This window comes from Arachis hypogaea, chromosome 6 (assembly GCF_003086295.3).
Source record: "Arachis hypogaea cultivar Tifrunner chromosome 6, arahy.Tifrunner.gnm2.J5K5, whole genome shotgun sequence".
In the NCBI taxonomy this organism is placed as follows: Eukaryota; Viridiplantae; Streptophyta; class Magnoliopsida; order Fabales; family Fabaceae; genus Arachis; species Arachis hypogaea.
In genome coordinates this window covers 43,080,672-43,099,038 of record NC_092041.1, presented here as the reverse complement: position 1 = coordinate 43,099,038, position 18,367 = coordinate 43,080,672, and the positions used below count along the sequence as shown (strand labels likewise).

General features: G+C 39.8%; 1 non-coding gene across 1 annotated transcript; it reads left to right on the top strand.

The window, feature by feature from the left end:
• Positions 1-9,738: 9,738 nt before the first annotated feature.
• Positions 9,739-9,842, top strand: LOC112700105 (small nucleolar RNA R71). Its single transcript, XR_003153027.1, has one exon. It is a non-coding gene; the product is annotated as a small nucleolar RNA R71 (small nucleolar RNA).
• The last annotated feature ends 8,525 nt before the right edge of the window (positions 9,843-18,367 follow it).

The window sequence follows — 18,367 nt, the reverse complement described above, 5'->3', positions numbered from 1 at the left end:
TGTCTACCTCCCCCTTTTCATGTGGAGCTTCAACAATCACTTCTTCCTCATGAATGTCCTCCAAGACCCTTGGAGGTATCTCCTCCAATGTAGTTCCCGATTGTAGAGTGATGGCGTTGAGACCGCCCTATGGGTTTGGTTGGGGTTGGGATGGAAGGTTAGAAGAACTTGAGGGTTGGTTGGTGTTGTTGGAGGAGGACATGGACATCTTCGAAATCATGTCAGTAAGATTGGCCAATTGAGCACTCATGACCTCGAATTGAGCCTTATAGCCCTCATCCCGTTTATCCACAGCGGCTCTAAGCTCGTCAACTTGATTGGTGAGAGATGGAGAGTTTGGTTAGATTATTGTCTATGGTGTGGTGCTTGGTACTTGGTGTAGTTGTTTTGGTTTTGGTTGTGGTAATTTTGGTTGGCTTGGTAGTTGTTGTTGTTGTGGTGGTATTGAGATGAAGATTGGTTGTTGTTGTGATGAGAAGAAGGGTTGTTCCATCTTTGGTTTTGATTGCACCCTTGTGCATTATCCCTCCACCCTTGATGTTGATTATTACCATGAGGGTAGTAGTTTTGGCCTTGAGAAGAATAGGGTGGACGGTTGTTGTAATTCACATTGGCCACTACAAGAGCATGTTCCTCTTCAATTTGTTGGCATTGATCAGCGTAATATGTAGTGCTAGAGCACAAACCACAAATCCTAGGAGGGCCTTCAAGCTGAGCAACTGGAGGTTGATAAACAACTATTTTATAGTTTATATTGTGTTTAATTGTGTGATTTTGTCGTGATCCTTACCCACTTATTCATCAATTTAGCATGCATTTAGATTTCCTTCCTGAATTTATTACATGTTTGAAAATTGCTTCCCAGAGACTTTAATTATTTAATTTTAATTCTCCTTTATTCCATTCGATGCCGTAATCTGTGTGTCAAGCGTTTCAGGCTTTATAGGGCATGAATGAGACGGAGATTGGAGAGGAAGCTAGAAAAAATGGAAGGAACACAAGAGTTTGAGGAGATAACCAGCGAAAAGGGACGCGGTCGCATGGCTCACGCGACCGCGCGAAGGAGCGCAAATCGCAGTGACGCGGCCGCATGGCTTGCGCGGCCGCGCGGATTGGAAAGCACAAGCAACGCGGTAGCGTGGACGACGCAAACGCGTGAAGAGGAAAAGCGCCAGCGACGCGTCCGCATGGACGACGTGATCGCGTGACATGCGCGATCTGCATAAACTGCAGAATCTGAAACCAGCGATTTTGGACCCTATTTCGGCCCAGTTTTCGGCCCGGAACAGCAGACCAAAGTCAGAGAATATGCAGAAACAACAGAGAAAACATCCATTAAGTAGTTTAGATCTAGTTTTTGACTCTCTTAGGTTTTTTTTCTCTCTAGTTTTAAGAATTTTAATTTTCAATTGATCTTAGCATTGGAACATTGAGAAGAGTTATTTTCCTCATCAAGACTTCATCACTCTAGTTTGTTCTCTTAACTTGGTTTTATTCTTCCATGTTCTTTGTTATGTTCAATTTTGTCATTCAGATATTTTTATGATTAATTAATGCAAGGATTATTTCTTTTTAATTTAAATTCCATTCCAATAATCATGTCTTCTTTTAATTCCCTTTCATGTGCCATGGATTCTTTATTTACAATGCGTGAGTAGTTTCATTACTTGATGGGGAGTTGATTAAAAGGAACTCTTGAGTTGGAAGGATTGAAAGAAAAATTCGTAATTGGGTTGAATGTTGGATTGCTATCCTGTCACCGACGCCAATCCCTTTGAACTAAGTGGGTTGCAACTTGTGAATAGATCTGGCATTTCCACTTGTTTGACTTTCTCTTACCTAGTAAGGGATAACCAAACAGAACAACTATTAATTATAAATTAATCTTACAATCACACCATCAATGATAGAGATTCTAACCAATCAATTCCCAGTCAAGGCCTCTTATTTTTATTATTTAAAATTCCTCAATTTAAATCCCAATTTACTTAGCTCAACTCTTTTTGGAATATCTGATTAATAAAACAGCACATTTTTCTGCAACTAATTGGGAGATGACCTGGGACTTAAAACTCCTAGTAGTTTAATTTAAACTTTCAGTGACATATTTCTAAATTGATAGGCAGATTTTCGGTGAGTTAAGAACTATACTTGCAACGTAACCATTTTAATAAATTTTTAATTCACCAGCTTCTGCACTCCATCAATTTTTGGCGCCGTTGCCGGGGAGTTGCAATAGAGTGCTTATTTTATTAATTAGAATTTATTTATTTGCATTTTCTTCAACTTTGCTACTATAAGCTGCGTGTTTCTTCTGTCAAATGACACGTTCACTTCCTGATCCGCGCTTGCTAATATTCGATCCTGAAATTGAAAGAACAATTTCACGAATAAGGCGAGAACAGCGTAGGTTAGTCCGCTCTGAGGGCGGATCTGAAAGTGAACCTGAGGAAGAAACCAGCCCCCGTTCTACTGATTCGGTTGTTTTACGTGCAGAAAACATGGCAGCTAGAAGAATTACCATTCAGGAGGAAGGAGCTCCTGATTTTACACTACAACCAGCAGTAGCTACGGATTTTGAAATAAAGACCGCACTACAAAATTTGATGCCGAAGTTTCATGGCCTACCTGCTCAAGAGCCTATCAAGCACTTGTGAGATTTCCAGGCAGCCTGTTCTACTGTCAGGCGTAATGGCGCTAATGAAACTTCAATTCTGCTGAAAGTTTTTCCGTTCTCTCTTGAGGGAAAAGCAAGAGAGGGGTACTACACTCAACCTCTAGCAAACGTATCCAACTGGGATACATTCAGAAAGGAGTTCCTGGAGAAATTCTTTCCATCTGAAGTTACTGATAAACTAAGGAAGGATATCTCTACAATTGTTCAGGATGACAATGAGACTCTCTTTGAATACTGGAAGCGCTTCAATAATCTTTTGGAAGCATGCCCCCACCACATGATCGACAAGATCGTGCTACTCAGCTATGTCACACAAGGTATGAGACCCCAAGATAAGACCACATTGGAAAGTGCCAGCAATGGGTCTATGAAGAAGTACAAGACCACTGATGAAGCTTGGCAATTGATCAGTAATTTAGCTGAATCTACTCGGAACCACAGACAGAAGCAAGGCCGTTCAAGGGCCGTTGCAGAAGTATCTTCTGGCATAGAGACTGCTGCTCTAAATCGAAGCATCTGTGAAATGACCAACCTGCTGAAGCAAATGTAGTTAAATCAACAAGCTCAGCAAACTCAACCGCAGCAAAACCAACAACTAGTTCCACAAAGAATTTGCGGAATTTGTGCTGATTACAGCCATTACACTGATGAATGCCCGCAGCTCCAACAAGAAGACAACATGGTGGCATCCACTCACAACTTCTATGACCGCCCCAACCAAGGGTACAATCAAAGTGGAAATAATAACCATGGATGGCAGGACAATTCAAACCAGAATTGGAGGGATAACAATAATAGGGGAGGCAGAGATAATCAGGGAAATCAGAGGTGGAATAATTACAACAACAGGCAACAAAATCAACCATACCGAGCACCTCACCTGAGGCAAACCCAAGGACCACCGAACAATCAGCAGCAAACCTCTCAATTTACTCATTCTTCTGTATCTTCTAATGAAGAATTATTACAAGATTTTGAGAAAAGACCACTGGCAATGGAAAATACCATCGTGAACAGTATTAACGCCAGTCTGAATGGTTTCACCTCTACTCTACAAGCTTGTATGACACAACTTGGTTCAGTACAAAATTCCAGTAACCAACCTTCAAGCACCACTGGAATCCCCTCTCAACCATTACCCAATCCAAAGGGAGGAATTAATGCCATCACCCTGAGCTCCGGAACCACACTGCAGGAGAGGAATCAGGAGGAACCAAGCTCACCAGAATACGCCTCAGCTGAAGAGGTGGTAGAAATCGAAGATGTTGAAGAGGAAGAGGATATACAGGACATAGTCGAAGAAGAGATAGCTCAACCACAGGAAGAGGCACAAAAAGGTGCAGGCACCGCAAAAAACACTACTCCCATTCCATTTCCACAACTTGCAAGGAAGCCTAGGAAGCAGCTGGAACCTGATCCTAAAATGGTAGAGATATTCAAAAAGGTTGAGGTAACTGTTCCCCTTTTTGATGTTATTCAACAGGTACCTAAATATGCAAAGTTTCTAAAAGACTTATGTATCCATAAAGATAAAATTAATGAATTAGAAACTATTCCTTTAGGTAGTTCTATATCTGCTTTAATGGGAGGATTACCTGAAAAATGTAGTGATCCAGGTCCTTGCATAGTTAGTTGTACTATTGGTGGTGTAGTAATTTATGATTGCATGCGTGATTTAGGAGCATGTGTCAGTATAATGCCTTTGTCTATATATGATGTTTTAAGGCTCCCTCCCTTAAAAAGGTCGGCAGCCCGTTTTGTGTTAGCAGATAAAAGCATTATTACAGTTGCTGGAGTTGCTGAAGATGTTTTGGTGAACATTAAAGGGATCACATTTCCCATTGATTTTTATATCTTGGAGATGCCCCATAATGATTCAGATAAGCCATCATCAATCCTACTTGGAAGACCATTCCTGAAGACATCAAAATTCAAATTGGATGCTTCTTCAGGGACATACTCCTTTGAAATAGATGGCCACATAGTAATCTTCAATCTGAATGGAGTCATTGACAACCCCCCAGAAGATCGTTCTATCTTCCAGTGTGATGTCATAGACAAAAGTGTGGCTGAAGTTCAAAAGGAAGAGTTTGAAGAGGGGCACACTGGACAAGGTCCAAGTGTGGGGACCCTCTTAACTGACAATGAGGACACTTCGCCATTTTCAAAAGCCCCAGATAACCCAGAGCCTGTCCATGATCAAAAGTTAGAATTGAAACCTCTCCCTCCATATCTCAAATATGCTTACCTTGAGGATGAGCAGAAGCTTCCAGTTATTATTGCAAGAGAACTGACTTCTCAACAAGAAGAACAGCTACTTGATGTGTTGAGGAAGCATAAGAAGGCAATAGGGTGGAGTTTGGCAGACATAGTGGGAATCAACCCTCAAATATGCGAGCATAGAATACTTTTATAAGAGGGAGCAAGACCTGTCCGTCAACCACAAAGAAGATTGAATCCTACCATCTTGGAAGTTGTCAAAAAGGAAGTGACCAGACTATTGGAGGCCGGTATCATATATCCCATTTCAGACAGTGAATGGGTAAGTCCAGTGCAAGTGGTGCCCAAGAAGTCCGGAGTCACTACAGTGAAAAATGAGCATGGAGAGCTCATAGCAACTAGAGTTCAGAATGCTTGGAGAGTTTGCATTGATTACAGGCATCTCAACCAAGCTACTCGTAAGGATCACTAAACTTTCAGTGACATATTTCTAAATTGATAGGCAGATTTTCGGTGAGTTAAGAACTATACTTGCAACGTAACCATTTTAATAAATTTTTAATTCACCAGCTTCTGCACTCCATCAGAGGTGGAGCTTGGACGGCTTGGATGGAGTAGAATTCCTTTTTTATCCTTTTACATTTGCATAAGGATGGTGGTCATGTCCCCAAGTGCTTTGGTTAGGCTCGATTCGGAAGGGGACGGTTCTACCACACCCTTGAGAGGATTACTTTTCACCCTTGTATGTTGTGTAGCTTCGACAACATCCTTTATCAAACTCCAAGCTTCTCCCTCTGTCTTGTTTTTCGAAAGGGAACCACCGCTAGAAGCGGTGAGCAATCTTCTATCTTCCACACAAAGACCTCCGGTGAAGTAGCTAATGAGCAAGTGAGTGTTCATTCCATGGTGTGGACAAGATTCTAATAGCCTCTTGAATCGAGACCAATACTCGTACAAACTCCCTTGGTCTCTTTTCATTATACCCGAAATCTCCTTCCGAATGTAGTCAGTCTTCTCCGGTGGGAAGAATTTATCTAGAAACTCTCTTCCAAAGAAATCCCAATTGGTAGCAATCTCATCTGATAGCGAGTAAAACCATGTCTTCACTTGCACAACACCAAACTTAATACTTGCTTGTCCCTAAGCAAGTGCTGAGTTATTTGAGAAGAAAGTATGAAACAAAAAGCAATTACATTGGTTATATTAGCAACATTTGAAGTTCATCAGAAGGGTTTTATGCAGAAAGTTGCAACATCACTTTTTCATTCTTATCAAGTAGAATTATCACTTTTTCATTGCATCCATCAAACACTGCTATGGCCTCTTGTTATTCTTATGTCTTTGGCACATTTTCCTTTCTTTGTTTTTCTTTTTCTTAGAGCTCTTTTGCTCCTTGTTTGCTCAGTGTCATGTGTTGCACAAGCCTTTGGCATTTTCTTTTTCTTATCAGTGCATTACACATATCCACTACAGGCATTTTAATTCACATTTCTTCTTGAGACATTGGTGCCCAGCACCTCTTTGTGTGACTAAATGTTTTGTAGCTAGGTTGCTCTTGATAATGGACTTTTGGTTGATAATCCCGGGTTAGTTAACCCAAGTTACCAAGTGTTGAAACACTCCACAGAACCTATTCATCCAAGCAGATCCTAGTACATAAACACCACAGGCATATGTCTCAGAAGTTCAAACCATTGGTGCCTAGCTTATTTTCTCAATTTTTTTTTGCTTTTTGCTTTTTGATTGCCCTTTTTAGTGGCTTTTTCTTCTTCTTTTTCTTTCTTTTTCATGGCCAAGGACATTTATTAATCAAGATCCATAGACAATATTCAACTTCTACACAGAAATGATAATTCTACACTCAATTTCTAGTGAGCTGACTAAACAATCAAGCATGCATACCACCACTTAATTCTACTTGATTTGTCACTAATTGAGCCAAATTACTTTTGTTCAAACTTTTTTTTTATTTTTGGAAACAGAACAAGCATGGCAAGCATTTGTTTAAGAAGGTGAAGTTATATCCCAACATCTAGGCATTCACTTTATTCAAAGCAATAAACAGACAAATATACTAAAAACTTCACATTCCAGAAAGATCCAACAATTGAAGTTTAAACCAGAACAAGCATGCTTTTGTTTGCCTTTTAAAGAATGATCACAGAACAACACCACCTTGTGAAATTTCTTGTTTTCTCTTTGTTGTCAGGAAACAATTTGATTTCTTCTTCTTTTTCTAGTTGTTGCTTCATGTTCTTTCTAAGATCCTTGTTTCCTTTCCTGCAAAGAGTGATGAAGTTGCTTGCTTCTCAAGCACTTGAATGGTTAGCTCACTATATATGGGCAAGTGTCTGAGTCTTAAGTTGGTGTGTGAACACCAAACTTAGTCTCCTACTTACTCCTCTGCTCTTTGAATCCTTGAATTCTTCTTGGAATGAAGTTGCTGCTAAGGATTTTAAGCATTTCTGTGATTGCTTAGAATGGTTATTCCTTTCATATAATTCAAAGGTTGTTGTGTTCAGTTGATCTTTATGGTGGAACACCAAACTTAGAGTTACACATTCCCCTTTGAATTATTGATCCACGAATTCATTGTTTGGTGTGAAACACCAAACTTAATTCTTTGCAATGCACAGAAACTACTTCACCTTTTTATTGAAACAATTAAAAGAAACAGCAAAAGAGTATTACCTCAAGTTGGGTTGCCTCCCAACAAGCGCTTCTTTAACGTCATTAGCTTGACGGTTGTCCTTTGTTAGGGTGGATTGTAGTGCTTGATGTCCTCTCCTCTCACCATGAAAACGTCCCCATTTGATTCCTTCATGATTTCCAAATGTTCCATAGAAAGAACTTTCCTGATTGTGAACACTTGAGGGAGCTGGGAAGGAATGGGTTTGAGGCCAGGTGGGATTGGCAGATAATGACTTGATATCACTTTATCTCCCGGAGAGAAACCTTCAGTGGGAATTTTCTTGTTTCTCCACCCTCTTGGCAATTTCTTTACAATTCTTCCCTCTTTCTTGAGGATTTCTTCATTGACCCTTATGCCAGGAGGATCCTTCTGATCTGTTTCTATTGATTCTTGTGGCTTTAACTCTTGCAATTCTTGTTTGCCTTCCAAGGACTGTTTCAGAGTTTCAGCTGCTGGATTGCTTTCCTCCAAACACAGATGGCTACTATCATCCTTAGGCTTTTCAGATTCTGGTTCAGGCTCAGATGCAGGTTTGAAAACATGGAAAATGAGCTGTTCATCATGTATTCTCAAAATTAGCTCTCCTTGTTCTACATCTATAAGCACTCTGGCAGTGGCTAGAAATGGCCTTCCCAGAATGATAGGGTGTAGGTAGCTTTCCTCCATGTCCAAAATGACAAAGTCTGTGGGGAAGAAATAATTTCCCACTTTCACCAGCACATTCTCAACTACCCCTTCAGCTTGCTTCTGAGTTTTGTCAGCCAGTTGTATGATTACATCAGTGGATCTCACCTCATTCAGTTGTAGCCTCTTCATAAGAGTCAGAGGCATCACATTTATGCTAGCTCCTAGATCACAGAATCCTCTGTCAATTTTTGTTTCCCCTATGATGCAGGGGATATGAAAACTTCCTGGGTCTGTTTTCTTAGAGACTATGTCCTTCTTGATGAGGGCACTGCATTCTTTGTTCATTATTACAGTTTGTCCTCCCTTCAAAACTCTTTTCTTGCTCAGCAATTCCTTCAAATACTTGATGTGTGTAGGCATCTGCTGGAGAATCTCAAGAAAGGGAATATTGATATGGAGAGACTTAAATGTCTCTAGGAACCTTGAGTATGTTTTCCCTTTTTCACCTCCTCCTAACCTCTGAGGAAATGGTGCTTTTGGTTGGTATGTTTCCAGCGTGCCTTCCTTTTGCATATCCTTAGCTTGCTTCGTTTCACTTTCCTGCTTAGCTTCTTCCACACTTTCTTTCAAGATTTCTGGCTCCTTTTCTGAGGTTCTGATTCCTTCTTCTTCTGAGACTTCCTTCAATGTGGTGATGGCCTTGCATTCTTCCCATCTCACTCCCTTTTGTTCCCCTTTAGGATTCTTTTCTGTGTCACTAGGGAACACTGCAGTTGACTTGGGGGCTTGTTGAGATAGCTCTCCCACTCGAGACTCCATCCACTTGAGTTTTTCACCATGACTCCTTAAGGTCGATCTCACATCTTCCTTAAAGCTTTTCAATTCAGTTATGTCTTGACTCATGGTTGCAAGCCTTCCTTCTATCCTGTTTAATTGATCTTGAAATTGTTGGTTTGGATTAGGTTAGGTAGATTGATTATTTTGGCCATGATATGGTGGTTGGGAGTAAGTGTTTTGTGTGGCTTGGTATGATCTTTGGTTGGAGTTTTGGTTGTAAGGTTTGTGGTTTTGTGGTTGGGTTTGCTGGTTTCCCCACCCAAAGTTTGGGTGGTTTTTCCATCCTGGGTTGTAAGTGTTGGAGTGTGGATCATATGATTGCCTTTGTTGGTTTCCCACATAGTTGGCCTCTTCCCAATCATTTCCTTCTTCCTCTTGATCTTGTGTGTGTATTGCAGCCACTTGCTTTGTGTCTAACTTCCTGGTAAGCTCTGCTAGTTGCTTGGCAAACACCTTGTTTTGGGCTAGGATTGCATCAACATGGTTCAGCTCCATGACTCCCTTAGTGTTGTGCCTTTCTGAAGCATAGTAATACTCATTCTCAGCCAATGTCTCAATCACTTCAATGGCCTCTTCCACAGTCTTTTTCCTGTTCAATGAACCTCCTGATGAATGGTCTACAGCCTTCCTTGATTCATAGGAAAGCCCATCATAGAAAATATGCAATTGCACCCAGTCAGGGAACATGTTTGGTGGGCATTTCCTTGTCAACTCTTTGAACCTCTCCCATGCCTCGTAGAGCGTCTCACCATCTTGTTGTCTAAAAGTCTGAACCTCAGATCGAAGCCTATTGACCTTTTGTGGGGGGTAGAAACGTGCCAGAAACTTGCTCTCCACCTCATCCCAGGTTGTTAGGCTGTCCCTTGGGAATGACTCCAGCCACTTAGCTGCCTTGTCCCTAAGTGAAAATGGGAACAAGAGCAGTTTATAGGCATCATCCTGGACTCCATTGGACTTCACAGTGTCGCAAATTCTCAAGAATTTGGTGAGATGTTGGTTTGGATCTTCATTAGCACTCCCACCAAATGAACAATGGTTTTCCACCAGTGAGATTAGCTGTGGTTTGAGTTCAAAATTGTTGGCCTGAATGGGTGGTTTCTGAATGCTACTACCACAATTCCCAGAGGTTGGGTTTATGTATGAACCAAGAACCCTCCTCTCAGGAATGGCATTGTTTCCATCATCCCTCTCATGGTTGTGAAATTCTCTATCCATGTTGAGATCTAGAGCTTCCTCAAAGTTGTCCTCAGATTCTCCTTCAGATTCTTCTTCTCCCAGTACCCTCTTCCTTCTTGCTTCCCTTCTAAGTCTATGAAGGGTCCTCTCTAGTTCGGTATATGGAGGAGTTGATGCCTCTCCTCTCCTACCTGTCATACAAGAACACACCACAAGTAACAAACAAGTGGAATACTCTTGGTTACTGGAAGAGTATGGTTAGAGCAATTGAGGAATTAATTCAAATAGTTAGTGGGTCAGTGAGTTAGTTGCTTGAATTTAAAGGCATAAAGAAAGAAAAAGCAAATAACAGAGTGCAGGAATTAAAATCAACAAGTAACTTGAACTAAATTAACAAAACAAGAAAAATGCTCAATCTAGTTAACTTCCAATTTAAAGAATTGTCAATCGAAAACCAATCCCCGGCAACGGCGCCATAAACTTGATGCGCTATAACTGGGTATAGCTACGATTAAGGGAAATTGCACGAACGGAAAAATTCCTTCCGGCAAGTGCACCGGTTATCGTCAAGTAAAAACTCACAATAGAGTGAGGTCGAATCCCACAAGGATTGGTTGAATGAGCAATTCGAATTAGAAGTTTGATTAGTTGAGCGGAATCAAGAATTGGGTGTGAATTGCATAAAGTAAATTGGCGGGAAATGTAAATTGCAAGGAATTGAAATGACTGAATCTTAAATTGCGAGAATTAAAGTGCGAGAAGTTAAATTGCTGAAATTAAAAGGGATGGGGGTGATTGCATGAATTGAAATTGCACAAGGTAAATAGAAAGGGATAGATCAGAGAGATGGGAGTTCATTGGGTGTTAGGAGATATTGAGATCTCCGAATCAAAACATTTTATCTCTTCCTCAACCAATGCATTCATTGAATTTTGCTTGGCAATCTTATATGATTGGATCCCAATCCCTTGGCTCACCAATTCTCTCTAAAAACAAACAAATTCCCAATCCCTTGGTTTAAATGTTCATAAGAAGAGATGAAGCTTGCTCACTGATTATACCACACAGCTTCATGGACCACAATTTGGTAGGATTACATGTCACAATATCCATCCAAACCCCAATCCAATTCACTGTGAGAAAGCTTCTCTAGCATGAATCCATCATTCCTTTCCCAAGGTTCCGAAGGATTCCAATTATGGGTAATTTCTTTCCCAAGACAACTACCCAATGGAATTAGATCGAGAAGCTTTCTAACAAAATTCAAGAGAAAAGATTGAAGAAGAAGATAAAACTATTATTGATTCATTGAATTACAATAGAGCTCCCTAACCCAATGAAAGGGGTTTAGTGAATCATAGCTCAGAATTCAATTACACAATATGAAAAGTTCTAAATTGTCCAAAAAAAGGTTTTAACTAACTTCAATTCTATCCTTTTTATACACTTTCTAAATTGAGCTTCTGTTGTGTTTCTTGGGCTTTGAGGCCTTTCCTTGATTTCCTTTTGCTTTAGGCTTGTGGTCCATAATCTTGATGAGGCTGTGATCCAATTCTGTAACATTCATTGAGCAAACTTAGTGATAAACAAGTAATGACACCAGACTCAACAATTTGAAGTTCCAGACTCATCAATTTTTCAGGCCCAATCCCATAAACCATGATATTCAATTGGGTTTCATGCCATAATCAGTTTAAGTTAATCTTTGTGCTCAATTGCTAACTTGAACTTCAATATAATTGGCCCAGAAACCTTTTCAAATGGTGGTGTTTAAGTTTAAGTTTAAGTTTCAGTTTAAGGTCAAACTAAAACTTAAACGTGGAATTGGAAGAAAGCAACCCAGGGGTGTTCATTGTCGAGCACGTTTAACCTCCAGTTTAAGGTTAAACTGGAGGTTAAACTTGGAAATGAAGAAAGCACACCCTGGAGGCAATTTGGGTCGACCACGTTTAACCTCCAGTTTGAGGTTAAACTGGAGGTTAAACTTGGAAATGAAGAAAACACCCTGGAGGAGAAAAGCCATCGAACACGTTTAACCTCCAGTTTGAGGTCAAACTGGAGGTTAAACGTGGAATGAAGAAATCACACCCTGGAGGCAGAAAATGGTCGAACACGTTTATCCTCCAGTTTGAGGTCAAACTGGAGGTTAAACGTGGAAACACTTCCCTTTCTTGAGTCATCACTTTGTTCTCTTGTCAACCTTGCCAATTTGATGCCAAATATGGACTATTATACCTCGTTGGAAAGCTATGGATGTCTACTTTCCAATGCAACTGGAAGCGCATCATTTGGAATTCTACAACTCGAGTTATACTCCATGGAAGGTGAAGAGGTCAGCTGGCCTGATTGCATGTTGGTACTATGCTCTTCTATGCATATTACGGGGCTGTTTTCTCCCTCAATTTTTAGTATCCACCATGCATGCCATATATGCTTGGAAAGCTCTAGATGTCTTCTTTCCAATGCATTTTGAATCACCTCATTTGGAGTTTTGTAGCTCAAGTTATTTATGTTTGAAGAAGGCATGGTCAAGCTGTTCCATATAACACGTTTAAGCTCCAGTTTGAGGTCAAACTGGAGCTTAAACGTGAAAATGGCTTCCTGGTGCCTCATATAGTTCGAACACGTTTAACCTCCAGTTTGAGGTCAAACTGGAGGTTAAACGTGGAATCACTCCCTTGGTGCCATTCTCATTCTGGCGTTTAACCTTCAGTTTGAGGTTAAACTGGAGGTTAAACGCCAGTTTCCTCTTTTCTCAGCTTTCATGATTCTGGCGTTTAACCTTCAGTTTAACCTTAAACTGAAGGTTAAACGCCACTTTCAGCATTTGGTGCATTCCTTATTCTGGCGTTTAACTTCCAGTTTAAGGTTAAACTGGAGGTTAAACGCCACTTTCACATTGTATGGTTTGGCACATATGATCTTCAAGCTTCCTTTATTGATTTTGTTGCTTCCTTGCCTAGCCTCTTCTTCCCTGAAATCATCCACACAATTGCATCAAAGTCTTGCAAAAATTCATGAGAATTCTTCCATTCATAGCATTCAAGTAATATAACTAAAAACTCATGGAATTTGCATCAAAATCACACTGTTTGGATGATTCATTACTTTGTTGTTCATTTAACCATTCTTGGTTACTTTAAGCTCAAGAAAATGCATAAAACAACTAAAACTAACAGAAAAATGCTAGTGAAACTAGCCTAAGATGCCTTGGCATCACACTTCAAGAGAGAAAGGGAAGGCAAAACCATGATAACCACCTCATTGGCTCCATGCCTTCGAGCCGTAGAACAAGCAATTTGAAAATCCTTTAGATGTCGGATGGGGTCTTGACCCGGCAACCCATGATACTTAGGAAGTAGATTTATCAAGCTACTCTTCAATTCAAAGTTTGGATCAAGGTTAGGAAACCTTGCTTGCAATGGTTGAAGTACAATATCCGGAGCTCCTTGCCCATGCAAAGTGATCCGCCGTGGCTCCACCATGTATGGTTCACCTGTAGGATGCAAAGATGTATTAGTAGTGCCAACAGAAGAATAGGAAGTAGCAGACTCCAAGTCACCCTCGGTACCGTCTAGTGATTTGGTATGTCCCTCAAGAGAGGCCAAAGTACTAGCCGTATAGTCCAATCGCCGTCTAGCTTGCCGAGTGTGTAACAAAGTTCTTTCAATCTTGAGATCAAAATCAGCTAAGCTAGAATTCGGTTGAGACCGAGTCATCAAACTTGAGAGTCATAGCACAAAAATAAAAGAAGCTAAACTATAGCTAAGTATTGAAAGCAAACAAACTATTTACAATATTCACATATTCACATAACCATTATCAAGGCATGTGTTGCAACCAATCCCCGGTAATGGCACCAAAAATTTGATGTGCATGGGAATTGCATCGAAAGAGAATTTCTCAATGAAATTGCGTTGCAAGTATAGCTCTACCAACAACATTCCTCGAGGATCAAATTTAGAACGAAATTGGTTGTCACAAGTTCAACCCCAATAAAGTAACCGAAGTATTCAAACCTTGGGTCGTCTCACAAGGAATGGGCAAACATGTGCTTCAACATTGGTTAGAAATCTGGGGATGTAAGTCATGAGCAAGAAAGTAAACTAGGAATCTTAGCAAACAAGTAATCTAAAATGCAAGGAACTAATCTAAATAACTAAGCAAGATGTGAGCAAATTCAAACTAATAAGACAACATTCAATTTAATTCTACTCTCAACTAAACAATAACTATAACTAAGGCAAGGCAATAAAGATTTTTGGTTTTCCAAATAATAATGATAAAAATAACCCTTGGTAGACATGGGAATTGGGGTCACTATCCTTGTCTAATAATCATATCTTGTCAATTATGAGGTGCCAAGCTCATTAAATCTACTTCTATACTTGAAGTAAGTTAAATGGTTTGGTCAACATCCATCCATAAGGTCTAACCTCACTACTAATTAACCTAGTAGTAGGCTAGTATCAATGGCTATCAAATTGACCACTAGGGGTTCCCAAATCATCAAATCCATTAGACCCAGTGACTCAAGTTTACCCAATTCCCTTGGCCTAAGCCAAGAGTAAAAAGAACTACTCCATAATCAAGGTAAACAATTCATCAAACACATGGTAAGCATTAACAAAAGACATGTTCAAATTGCAATTGGATTGAAATTAACAAATACCCACTAACAAATATCAACTTACAATCACTCAAACAACACAATTAATCATAGGAATCATCAATGTAACATCAACAAGTCAAGATTCACAACATTCATGCAATGGGTATATAAAGTGACAATTGACAAGAATTCATAAAACTAACACAAGATCTAAGCAAAATTATACTAAGAGATTCAAATTAAACAATCAAAACTAGTAATTAACAAGATCCAATTCAGAATTTAACAAGGAAAGATCAAATTAAAGCTAGATCTAGAAAAGAACAAGGGTTTCTCTCTCTAGAAGAACAAAGAACCAAAAAAACTAGAAAATATGTCTTAGTGTAAAAATGATTGATCCCCCTTCTCCCTAGCATCCTTGGGTCTTTTTCCATGCAGAAACAGCTTGAAATTGGGCCTAATGAGCCTCAGAAATCGCCAGGCACGATTTCTTTTAATGAGGTCACGTGCAACCTCCCGTGTGTGCGCGCCATGCGTGCATGCGCGCCGATTGTTTTTGTGATCCACGCGTGCGCGCCAAGTGCGTGTGCGCGTTGGTTGGAATTCTCTGGCCTGCACGGATGCGTCCATCCTAGCGCGCCACTTCCAGCTGTCCTCATCCATGCGTGTGCGTCGTTGCTGCAGTTCCCAAAATCCAAATCTTCATGTTCCTTCCTCTTGTGCATGCTTTCTTTCTCTCTTCTAGGCCATTCTTACCCTATTAATTCTGAAATCACTCAACAAAGACGTTACGGCATTGAATGGCAATAAAGAGGATCAAAATATAGCAATTCTAAGGCAAAATAAGCATGTTTTCTATCATGGAACAATATTAGGAAGTGAACACAAAACTATGCATTTCTTGTGAATAAGTGCGAGAAATATTGACAAAAACCCCCAAATTAACCACAAGATAAACCACAAAATTGGAGTTTATCAAAGAGTCATATTTTTGTTATGGATATCAAATAAAAGAGTCTCTCTCATATAGATTACATGAGAGGGGCCAATTAACCAAGCAAAGAACAATGTGGTAAAAGCTGCAAATACTTGTCTTGTGAATTTGGATGGTGGTAATATTTTCGTCTGCCATTAGTCATAATAATAACAACAAACAATCATTATATAGAATTCATGAATATACATAAAACCATTTTGAGAGAAAAATAATTATAACACATATATTACGTGCCTTTGTAATAGCAATAATATAGATAAGTATTATTAGTAAGGAAGGACTGACGAATGAAAATATGAAGTTTGGTAAGGTTGAATGAGAAGCTGTTGTTGCTAAAGTGGTGAATAAGCTTGTGCACACAACAATACAAACAATCACTGAATCAAATATTCTAGATAATTTGTTAATTCTCTATTTTGTTACCATCTTATTAAGTTCTTCTTGGTATCATAGAGCTAAGGTCACAATTCCGTTGCGGCTCTCGTTCTTTTCCACCAGGAAAAAAGTAAAACGAAAAAGAAATAAGTAAGCCAAATATACTAAAATAATATCTAATAAATTCAAAACAAAATGCATTAATAGATAATTGAATTACCAAAAATGCATTTAGATGCAAAATGGCGTCAATGATGCTGGATTGATAAGTGGCTAATCAAACATCAAAGCTGGTGGACGAAATTGTGATAAAAGAGTTCCAGGCACTGTTAAAGAAGCTCGCAACTCCGTTCAACTTAACCAGCAAGTGTACTGGGTCATCCAAGTAATACCTTACATGAGTAAGGGTCGATCCCACAGAGATTGTTGGTATGAAGCAAGCTATGGTCACCTTGTAAATCTCAGTCAGGTAGAGTCAAATGTAATTGGATTAGATATTTAAAAGATAAATAAAATAAAGGGATAGAAATACTTATGTAAATCAATAGTGGGAATTTCAGATAGGCGTGTGGAGATGCTAGAATCCTTTCGAATCTCTACTTTCTTATTGCTTTCATCCAATCCTTCTTACTCCTTTCCATGGCAAGCTGTATGTAGGGCATCACCATCATCAATGGCTACTTTTAATCCTCTCGGGAAAATGGTCCTATGCGCTGTCACTGCACGGCTAATCGTCTGGAGGCATCACCCTTGTTGATAGCTACATCCCATCCTCCCAGTGAAAATGGTCAAAATGCTCTGTCACAGCACGGCTAATCATCTGTCGGTTCTCAATCAGGATGGAGTAGAATCCCTTGATTCTTTTGCATTTGTCATCACGCCCAGCCTTCAGGAGTTTGAAGCTCATCACAGTCATTCAATATCGGAATCCTACTCGGAATACCACAGACAAGGTTAGACTTTTCGGATTCCCAGGATCCTACTCGGAATACCACAGACAAGGTTAGACTTTCCGGATCCCCATGAATGCCGCCATCTATCTAGCTTATACCACGAAGATTCTGTTGGGGAATTTAAGAGATATGCGCTCGGCCTAAAGTAGAACGGAAGTGGTTGTCAGTCACGCGCGTTCATAGGTGAGAATGATGATGAGTGTCATGGATCATCACATTCATCAAGTTGAAGTGCAACGTATATCTTGGAATAAGAATAAAAGAGAATTGAATAAAAAGTAACAGTAATTGTATTGAAACTTGAGGTACAGCAGAGCTCCACACCCTTAATCTATAGGTGTGCAGAAACTCCACTATTGAAAATACATAAGTGAAAGGTTCAAGCATGGCCGAATGGCCAGCCCCCTGAATGATCTAAAGACCGAATGATCAAAGACTAAAACAGTCAAAGATTAAGCTATCAAAAGATTACTAATACACTAGTAAAAAGTCTTATTTATACTAAACTAGCTACTAGGGTTTACATGAGTAAGTAATTGATGCATAAATCCACTTCCGGGGCCCACGTGGTGTATGTTTGGGCTGAACTTGATCTATCCACGAGCTGAGGCTTCTCTTGGAGTTGAACTCCAAGTTATAACGTGTTTTGGCGCTCAACTCCGGATCATGACGTGTTTCTGGCGTTTAACTCCAGACAGCAGCATGTACTTGGCGTTCAACGCCAATTTACGTCATCAATTTCCGAATAAAGTATGGACTATTATATATTGCTGGAAAGCTCTGGATGTCTACTTTCCAACGCCGTTGAGATCGCGCCAATTAGAGTTCTGTAGCTCCAGAAAATCCATTTCGAGTGCAGGGAGGTCAGATTCCAACAGCATCAGCAGTCCTTTTGTCAGCCTTTTTCAAAGTTTTGCTCAAGTCCCTCAATTTCAGCCAGAAATTACCTGAAATCACAGAAAAACACACAAACTCATAGTAAAGTCCAGAAATGTGAATTTAACATAAAAAGTAATGAAAACATCCCTAAAAGTAGCTTAAACTTACTAAAAACTACCTAAAAACAATGCCAAAAAGCGTATAAATTATCCGCTCATCACAACACCAAACTTAATGTCATTAGCTTGACAGTGGGCTCTCATGGAGCCTCACAGGTGATCAGGTCAATGTTGTATAGTCCCAACACCAAACTTAGATTTTG